Source organism: Asparagus officinalis, unplaced genomic scaffold, assembly GCF_001876935.1.
Source record: "Asparagus officinalis unplaced genomic scaffold, Aspof.V1 AsparagusV1_Un16, whole genome shotgun sequence".
NCBI lineage: Eukaryota > Viridiplantae > Streptophyta > Magnoliopsida > Asparagales > Asparagaceae > Asparagus > Asparagus officinalis.
In genome coordinates this window covers 127,180-137,795 of record NW_017972282.1, presented here as the reverse complement: position 1 = coordinate 137,795, position 10,616 = coordinate 127,180, and the positions used below count along the sequence as shown (strand labels likewise).

At 37.3% G+C, this 10,616-nt stretch overlaps 1 long non-coding RNA gene across 1 annotated transcript; it reads left to right on the top strand.

The window, feature by feature from the left end:
* The first annotated feature begins 4,900 nt into the window (after positions 1-4,900).
* LOC109827082 lies at positions 4,901-6,554 on the top strand. Its single transcript, XR_002243332.1, has 2 exons — positions 4,901-6,357; positions 6,463-6,554. It is a non-coding gene; the product is annotated as an uncharacterized LOC109827082 (long non-coding RNA).
* Positions 6,555-10,616: the final 4,062 nt, after the last annotated feature.

The window sequence follows — 10,616 nt, the reverse complement described above, 5'->3', positions numbered from 1 at the left end:
CGGCTAGTTGCCCAAGTTGGGTTTCTAACCGGGCTATGGCTTGTGTGTTCGAGTTGAGCACTTGGCCGGTGGTTTGCATGAATGAATTTAGAGTGGTGGATGATTGGGTCAACATGTTGGTAGTTTGTGTAGAAGCTTTGATCATAGCTTCTAAACCCTTTTCTAAGACACTCAAACGTTTGTCATGATCGGAATTTGATTGATTTGTAGGCTGGTGAGGATGAGGATGTTGGTTTGGAAAAGGTGGGTTAGAAAAATTGTTCGGTGCGTTGAATGGGACAGTGTTTCCCCTAGGGAATTGTTGGTTTGACGCGGGAATAAAGTTTTGGTTTCCATGAGAATTTCCTTGGTTCCAAGCAAAATTGGGATGATTTCTCCAACCTGGATTGTAGGTTGGAGAAAATGGATCATTTCTAGGGCGCTGGAATGCAGCGTTCATCTGTTCTAAAGCATGGTTGTTTCCTAGAAGAGGACATTCCTCTGAAACGTGGGTAGGAGACTGACAGTTATGACATCCCGGGGCAGAAATATGATTGATTTGAGCCGGAGCTCGTTCCTTAACTTCTAAGGCTTCTAACCTCCGCAGAATCGTCGCCATCTTCGCTTCAGATGCAATGTTTGACTCCAGGGAAAGACCACTAGACTTAGATTGGGAAACAGATGAAACCCTGTCATCACAGTTTTCCCACTGCATTGTTTTCTCGGATAGACTCTCTAGGAATTCCCAAGCTTCATCGGCGTTTTTTCTCATAAAATCTCCCTGACACATCGATTCTAAAGATGTTTTTGAAGAATAGTCCAATCCTTCATATATGACTTGGCACAATCGCCATTTTTCTAGACCGTGATGAGGACATTGGATTAAAAGATCTTTAAATCGGTCAAAGTATTTCCAGAATGGCTCTCCCGGGACAATTTTGAAATTCTGAATGCTGTTCCTAAGCTTTACCGTTTTGTGAATAGGGAAAAATTTCTTGAGAAAAACGGTGACAAATTCCTCCCAAGTTGAGATGGAATTTATCGGTAAGCTGTACAGCCATTTTTTAGCTTTGTCCTTTAGAGCAAATGGAATAAATCTAAGCTTAATCGCATCTTCGGTTAATTCTCTCATTTTTATCATAATACATACTTCCTCAAATTCCGAGATAAATATATATGCATCTTCTGTTTCATTACCTAGGAATTTGGGAAGCATGTTAATGAAATGCGGTCTAAGCTCGAAATTTGCTCCATTTACTTCGGGGAGTCTTATGCAAGATGGAATTGCATTTCTGGTGGGGTAACACATATCCTGAAGAACGGGCTGATTTGCCATTTTTTGGATTGGTTCAACACGGATTAAGCGATGAAAATTATCCCGAACCCAAATTTGTATACACCAAAATAATTTTTTTTTTAAAGGAAAGAAAGAAAATTAGTTTTTTTTTAAGGAAAATTAGTTTTTTTTTTAAGGAAAGAAAGAAATTTAGTTTTTTTTTTATAAAGGAAAGAAGAAAGAAAATTAGTTTTTTTTTAATATGAGAAGATAAAGAAAAAGAAAAATCCTAACTAAAACAAATCAAGGCAATCACTTTTCAATCAACTCTAACTCTAGGGTTTAGCCTAACTCCACTAGACCAGCTCCTAACCAAAAATTCCTACAGTGAAAAGATCAAAGTTTTACCCAGGTAGTTAGCCAGGTAAGGATAGTACTAGAGGGTGATCAAAGATCAATTAAGTACCTCTTTCCTTGCGGAGCGCTTTACGCAACCCCTAAACCTTGCCTTAGACACCAACTATTCTGAGAAAACTTAAACCGTTCACTTAAGGATTTCTTGTTCCTTATTGAGCTCGAATCCTTAGGGGCCAACGTCTAATGAGTTTTAGAAGGCTTGGGTTTGTGAAGTGAGGAATTAGTGATTTGTGGGCTAAGGAAAGGGTGATGAAATCCCTTACCTTATCTTGATTGGGGTTTTGCCCTTAAGAATGTTTTAAGTGTGTGCCAAATCAAGTGCTACAATCACTTTGGTGAATTCCTACACTATATGAAATGCAACCCTAGAAATTAAAAGCGACTAAAAAGGATGGTAAAAAGAAAATCTTTATATTTTTTAATTATGGTCAACAATAATCAAAAGTGAGAAGGGGAAAATTGTTTGAGTTTATTATCTTGTTAGTTAATATCTAAGTGAAAGATGGATTTTATTATGGTCAACAAAAATAAAATCTTTTTTTTTAAATCCTAATTGTCTCTAATTGTGAAGCTAGCTAAAGAGGGTGGAATTGAAAACTAGAAAGAAGACTTACCCGAAAGCAATGCTCCAAATTCTTGATCTTCAATCCAAGATTTTCAAGCTCCAAGCGGTTCCTTCACAAGAAAAATACACAAGTTAAAGAATCAAGTTAATAAAATCCTATTTTAGCACCTTCCCCGGCAACGGCGCCAAAAACTTGATGCGGCATAATTATGTACCAAAATTGCAAGTGCACAATTTATCAAGTTATAGTATAAAAAGATATCGATCCCACGAAGAAGGTGATTTTAAGAGATTATTAAACTTGGTTCTTATATTTTGTGCGTGACAATTAGGAATAAAGAATAAGTGTGATTGTATGAGTGGTTGTTTTGATTTATATGCAAGAGGTAATAAATTGAATTTTAGAGGAGAGAAGGAAGAATTAAAGAATAAATGAAATCATAAGGCAAGAAATATGAATTAATAAAATCAAGAAATAAAACCAAAAATGAAAAGAAAATTTAAGAAAGTTAAGATGAAGGATTCAAAAGAGGTAAGAAATCTAGAATATAATCCACTAACCAATTTCAATTACAAAATATAAACTATTCTCTTTTTATCATATTTCAACTTAGATTTATTAAGCATAGATTATCAAACCATTTAAGGAAAGTGTAACCTATCAAATTATCATCTAAGTCAAAATTACTATTCATGATAAGAACAACAACATGATAATAATCCTAGAATTCATAAGCATAACCTATCAAACCATTTAAGATAAGCATAGATTATCAAATTCTTCTTCTACCGATTAGTTCTCTAGTTGATTATCCTAAACATGAACATTTTAAGTACAAGAGAAAAATTCATACAATATAAAGGAAATTAGATTAGTTTCATATAATTCTAAACTTCCTACAAGAATTAAATTCACATCTTTAAGAAATAAAAACAAGAAAAAGAACTAATTACAAAAATAAAAAGAAAAGAAAAATCTAAACTATGAACAAGAAATAAATCTAATTACAAAGAAAATAAAAATCTAAGCTACAAAATAAATTGCAGAAATTAAATGCAAGAAAAAAAATAAATCTACTCTACAAATTAAAGTGTAAAAAGAAAATAAAAAAGACGAGAAAGTAAATCTATACTACAAGCATGAATTTAAATCTAACTAATAAGCAATAATAAAGAAATTACTAAAAAGAAATAAAAGAGAAAAGAAATGCAAACCTTCAAATTGCTCTTCATCTCCATCCTCATCATTCCACAAAGAGGAGAAAGAACAAATTTAAAGAGGAAAAAATTATTATTATTAATTGCAACTAAAGTTACAATTTTTGGAAGGCCTTCTCAATTAAGAGTAGCCCTCCTCTCCAAAATGAGTTTACAAAATTTTCACACACCCTAACCCCTCACCCTCTACCCCTATTTATAGTAATCTTCAATGAATAGGAGCCATTGGATTTGTCTTGAGCCCCAAGTAACAATCTCCACCTTTGAATTATTTGATTTTCAAAAATAAAAATCTTTATTAATTGCAACTAAAGTTATAATTTTTGGAAGGCCTTCTCAATTAAGAGTAGCCCTCCTCTCCAAAAGGAGTTTACAAAATTTTCACACCTCTAACCCCTCACTCTCTACCCCTATTTATAGTAATCTTCAATGAATATGAGCCATTGGATTTGTCTTGAGCCCCAAGTAACAATCTCCACCTTTGAATTATTTGATTTTCAAAAATAAAAATCAAGTTCCAATTTGTAGCAGCAGTTCCGGTCCAACTGATTTTGAATTTCAAAATTAAATCAAGTCCATCTAAGTCTTTGGCCCATTCATGATTTCCATTTCATTTTCAAAAACCGAAAACAGCAAGCAATCAAGTCTCCATTTGATTTTCAAAATCAATTGTCTTCAGCCCATGTTCGGTCCACTGCAGCAGCTAAGCAAATCCGGCCCATAGCAAATGAAAATCTAAACTGCAGCAATGCTTCACTTGATTTTTCAAAAGAAATTGAACATTTAAATCTCCTTGTCAAGCCTATCACCGTCTGGCCCATTTATTTGTTTGATTTAAATCAAGTCCGGTCATTTGAGAAACCAAAATCTCAACTGCACAACCATTTTCTTGTCCAAGCCATAAGTCTTGAATTTCGAATTTAAGCCCATGAAATGATCAATGACCGGCCCATCCAATGCATTTGGTCTTCATTTGATTTCACCTTCCCATTTGATTTTTTTCGGCCCAAATGAAGACTGCAGCAGCTTGTCTAGCAATCAACTCCAAAGTTCGGTCATTTGATGAGTTCGGTCACTGTAGCAATTCGTAATTTTTTGCATGAAAGCCCAACTCATTTCACTCTTTGCATCCAAGTCCATTTCATTCCAACTTTGCATAAAAATCCACTCTTGTTTGCATCCGGTCTTGCTTCCCTTGTGTAATCTTTTTGCTAAATTCGAAAATTTCACTTTGGCTTCTTGAATCATTTTTTTCATTTAATCAATGGGTTTTTGTTGAGAGATGGGAAGTTGAGATTTATTCTTCATTAACCTGTAATTAAAGATAAAAACAGTTATTAGTGGTATAATTATTCATATAGAATAGATAATGAGGGTATAAAATTATAATAAAAATGTGATTATCATTTATCATAACCATAATTTGTCACAGGTCACATATTATAGCATAAATATAGATAAACAGCAGTTAACAATATCATTACAGGTTTATTTCACAACAATACATTATAAATTAGTTAGATTCCATGCTAACTGCATCGTATATCATCATGTCATATGGAATTTATTACATCAGATATACATTATATTCTAGATTACATATTTTCTTTTGCATCGATAACATATGTATTCATTCTTTTGCATGTCAAATGCTCATATCACTAAGAAAAAGATAGTTCAACTAAATATGAATGTGTATGATGCGTAGTGCTCCAAGTTTGTGTATAATCCTATGGAAAATTGTTGCTTGATCACCTAGTTGTCATCCAATAGAAGAGACTGTGCATGAAGACGACTCCTATTAAAAATATGATTTATAAGCGTGCTTTCATAGCATGGCTATGCTCTCGATATCGACATCCCGATATGAGATTTTCCCTTGGCTATTACTACTATAGCATCGACTAGATGATGCACCCATCTTGATTAGACATGTTCTGGGTCATGGTTATTTTCATAGTTTTACAGAAGTCGTTCCATGGTAACTCTATGGTTAGTACACAACATTTCATGCACAGTCATTTAAAATTTAATCGACAAACATGGGGTTTATAAAGGGGGAATTAGACGAAGAATATAACATGTATATAAACGGGCATATGCGCATTCCTGGTATCCTGAGTTATATATATACATGGGCCAAAGAGCCAATTCATGACTTGAAGCTGTGTTCCCGGGACGGTTTACGGGGAACCGATTTATATACATGAAAATATTCTTCTCTAATTCAAATAACATGTAAAATAAGAATAATGTGTTTTTATGCGTTGTGATAGATTTGGCATGCATGGTATGACCTGGATGAAGTATGGGTGATGTATATTTATATTGTTGTGTATAGAATTTTGGGAGTAAATATTTAGAGATTTACAAATTTGAGATATATGGTATATACGAGGGTTTCCTTGTTTGGATTATTCCCTCGACGTACTCATCTCTCATGTTGTGGGTCTCTAAATCTTATCTCCTTTTAGCATATGGTATAAGGTATGTGCTTATGGTAGACCTTGTTTGATATCCATGTTTAGAACTTCTTTTATCATCTTTAATTGAGTTTTCATCGTATTTTGGTTTATAAGATAGGCATTTTCTTTTATCACTGAAAATTTTAGAATTTATCTTTTCTTTATATCTACCACTTATACTTGCACGCATACAATTTCCTCATTTTACATACTTGCTGGGAGTTTTCTGACTCCCCTGGGGTTTGCATGCCCCAGACTTGGGAATTGTTCTTTCTTCGCAGGACCAAGATTACTTTAAGGATTAAGACCAGCGACAGTGATCACCTTCTCTCTCTTCACTCTCTCAGCTTCAGTTATGGAGTCTTTCTTGTAATCACTTGTGGTACTCTAGACTAAGATGTATTTTTCCTCTTTCCTATTTGAATAGTTGTGGACATGTAAGAGAACTTGTCTTTTTAGAGTTTCTTTATCTATTTAGTTCCTTTGTTATTTTAGTTGCATGCTCTATATAATAGTTCTTTTAGCAATATATCTGTATACAGGATGATCCAGAGGCGTGAATGTAACCGTATGGTTGCATTGCCGACCGAGTCACGCTCCAAATTATCACGTTTTGGACCCGAGGCGTGACAATTTGTGTTGCGATTGGAGTAACTTTGTGGACTTATCATCCTATTGAAGAGGATTAATAAGTAAATTTGTCAGAGGTTTAGTGTTAACGTGACAGGATTTGTGTTGCGATTGGAGCAACTTTGTGAACTTATCATCCTATTGAAGAGGATTAATAAGTGAATTTGTCAGAGGTTTAGTGTTAACGTGACAGGATTTGTGTTGCGATTGGAGCAACTTTGTGGACTTATCATCCTATTGAAGATGATTAATAAGTTGATTGGTTGTCAGAGGTGTGATATTAACGTGACAGGAATTTGTACTTGTGACTTGCACAAGATTTTAGTAATTAGAGTCTTGCTGGGGAAGATTGTCGTTTGAGCAATTTTGAGGACCTATCATCCTATTGAAGAGGATTGATAAGTTGATTGTCAAAGGTGTATTGTTAACATGATAAATTGGGAGTGATGCAAACTGAATTCATACTCCGTAGGGGTGATGATCGTCAGAAGTATAATGTTAACTTGACGATGTGAAAGATTCGTTACTCTTAATCCAGTAGATTCCAAGTAACCAACCCCCAGTCTTAATTAAGACTTAGCAGGGGAATAAAAAAAGGTAGACAAGGCACATCGCCTAGGGGGCACTATCCATGAAGTCGGAATAAAGACACATCATCTGGTAGGCCATTATCTGATGAGTTTGACTATCAGAGGTAGCTGTTAACGTGATAGTTTTGTAGATCTGCCATTCTATTAAAGAAGATTGGCAAGTTGATGAACTATCAGAGGTAACTGTTAACGTTATAGTTTTATGGACTTGTCATCCTATTAAAGAGGATTGGCAGATTGATGGACTATCAGAGGTAAATGTTAACGTGATAGTTTTTGATGAATTTTATGGTTGACAGAGGTATTCTATTGAACATGACAACTCAGAAAATTTATTACTCATAATCCAATGAACTACAAATAAACCAACCTCCAGTCTTGAACAAGTGCAAGGGGGAAAAATGGTAGACATGATACATCGCCTAGTGGGTCACTATCTAATAAGTTTTACTATTAGAGGTAATTATTAACGTGATAGTTGTTGGACCTACCATCCTACTAAAGGGGATTGGCTTTAGTGATAGTAGTGTCTTCCCCTTCTGACTTAGAAGATTGAGCTTGGTCCGATTGCTCAGGTTGATCCTGCCTACTTTGTTCTTCAGCTTTGATCCTGGCAATAATCTTTTGAGCCTGTTCGCCTTGAGAGATTAGTTGTCTCCAGGAACGGCATTCTGTAACCCTTATTTGTGCTAGAAGGTCGGTCTGTAAGTTGTGTCGACGGGTCTCCACTAAGGTAGATTGTGTCATACTTGACGAACATCGGAGAGCCATGCTTCGGAACCTCTTGACGAAGGCTTTGACGGACTCCCTCTTCTTCTTCTTAGTGGAGAGAAGGGTATGGATGGAGACTTCTGTATTCTCTTCAAAGAATCTTGATAAGAAGAGTCTTTCTAGATCTGCCCACTTTTGAATACATCCTGCAGACTGTTTCCTGAACCATTCAAAGGCAACTCCCTTGAGGGTGCCAATGAACAATCGAGCCAATATGGCATCATTTGATATCGCATTCCCTGTCTGTGACTTGAAATAATAGATATGTTGATTCAGTGATCCCGTGCCATTAAAAGTTTGTAGCATCGAGGCTTCAAACTTTGGAGGATAAGGGGCTGCATCCCATTCGGTAGGATAGGGTCTGACAACTCCCTCGTCTTGGAGCTCGCTTCTGTTGGCAATGGCATTGAGGTGGGCTTCCAATTCTTCCATTTTGGCAGACTGGAGATTATGCTCGTTCTCAGTCTCTCTTCCTTCATTAGAGGAAGATTCTAGGTTGTGGGCTTTTTGGTCAGAAGCCGTGTCATCAACCAACTTTTCCTTCCCTTTACTTGTGTAAGGTCAGGATGAAGACGTTTTTCCTCGCCGGGAGGATTCTTGCCTAGGTGGCGAATCTGTCCTCTGAGATTTGGCCTTGTCTGCAATGATTTGATTCATCAGGGCCAAGAGTTCATTGATTGCCTCCTGCTGAGATTTGATCATGGCCTCCTACTCATCAAGTCTCTTTGTGAGATATTCATGGTTTCTCATCATATAAGAGGAGCTCTCATATTCAACAAAAGAGCTTGATGATTGGGACTCTGCAATGGCTGAGTGTTCATCATCAGAATTAGTTCCTCTAGCTAACTTCCGATAGTTGACAGGAGGAATGGTTCCTGTTTAAGTCCGAGTATGTTGATAATCGGACCCATTTAGGGGGTCTTTCAAGCCAGGAGACTGATCTTTCTCTGACTTGTCGGAGCTAGGGACTGATGATCTCCCTCTACCAATCATGTTAGAAGTGACTTTAAGGTATTCATCCTCTAAAGTCTTCTTCTTGTGAGAATGTCATCGATTAGTGAGCAAAGCGACGTTCGTTGGTCGGTTGAACATTGACAGCAATTCCCACAAGTCAGAGACATAGGATGAACCTCTCACAGAGCGTGAGGGTAGAGATGGAACCCCTTGTCCGTCAATGGATGGGACTGGTTCTTGGTAAACATGAATTTTAAATCCATGTTGATCTTTTTGAATACGACGAATCACATCGCATTCCAAAAAAGGAACACGAGGGTCGTGTTTAGCTTGATTAACGCAAGACTGAAGTCTGTGTTTTGCTAGTGAAACACAGTCCTGTGATCTACATTTTACTAATGAAACATAGCCTTGGATGAGCATCTTCATCTTGTCGCTTTTGTGACCCGCTACCCGTCGCTTTAGCGCGGGTGCAGAACCTTTAACTCGGTGGATGAGTTTGGGAGAAGCAGAGCCCACTCCTTCGGGGAGGGGCTATTCAAGTAATCTAATCCAAAGGAGAGGACTTCATTCGGTGATTCGGTAGAGATTAGAGCTTTAGTCTTCTTGGAGATCTTGCGGACCTTGCGCTTAGCCTTGTGGCTAAGGGATCCGGAGGAGAGGGCCTCCTCGTACTTGTCTTGATCAAACTCCACGACGAGAGTCTCGACCGTTGTTCCAGCGAGCTTGACGTCAGATTGTGCCACCACTTCTTCATCAGATAAGCTAGTCCCCAGCAGAGTCGCCATCTTTTGTTTGTAGAAAATTTGTAGTAAAAAGAAATAAGGGAAAAGTAATTTGTATTCCATTGATCTCAATTACAATTAGATTTCCTGATTACAAAATAGAAGAGAATGATCTGGATTCTACCCTTTGTTTAGGTTTGGGTTCTTCACGGTGACGATGGAGTGCCTCCCTCGAATGCTCGCGTCGAGTTTGCTCTTCATTGACGATCCGAACGTTTTGTTTTACTGGAACGTGGTCTTCTCCTCACGATTTGACGCTGTGGAGAACTTGCGTGGTAAGTTTGAAAATAACTCTTAACGAGTTAATAACTCAGAGCAAGTTTTAGAAGAACTTGTAGAGCAAGTTTTAAACTCTGATCGAGTTGAGAAGAACTCGTGAAAAGAGTTCACAAGCCAAGCTGAGTAATCTCAAAGACTTCAATAAAAGCCTTCCAAGATGATTCAAGAGTTTCTTCAAGTCGCTGATCTCCAAAGCTCCTTGTTGCTGAAGTTGAAGATGGATGAAGGCCGATCTCCTTTTTATGACTTTCTCATCAAAAAGTCCAACCCCAACTCAATTGAGTTTTTCACTATTTATAGGGGATTTAAGGGTGTAACTTCCCCCTTAAATCTCTCCTTAATGAGGGTTTAATAGGGTGTAACTGCCCCCATAAATCTCTCCATGATAGGGTAGTGATCCCCTCAAATCGTGGGGAGAAAACGGTTCTGGAACTGTTCAAATCGTGCTTGAACGAGTCAAACGCTAAAAAAAGCGTTCTGGGCCCGAACTCTGCCTTTTAGACCTGAAACACAGAGTTGAGCCTATTTTAGACTGAAAACGTACAGGTCGCACTGTACAGAGATGAACTCTGTGTTTTGGACCTGGGACACAGAGTTGGGTTCTGCATGAACTGTGCGTTTTTGGACCTGGGACACAGAGTTGGGCTCCGCATGAACTGTGCATTTTTGGACCTGGGACGCAGAGTT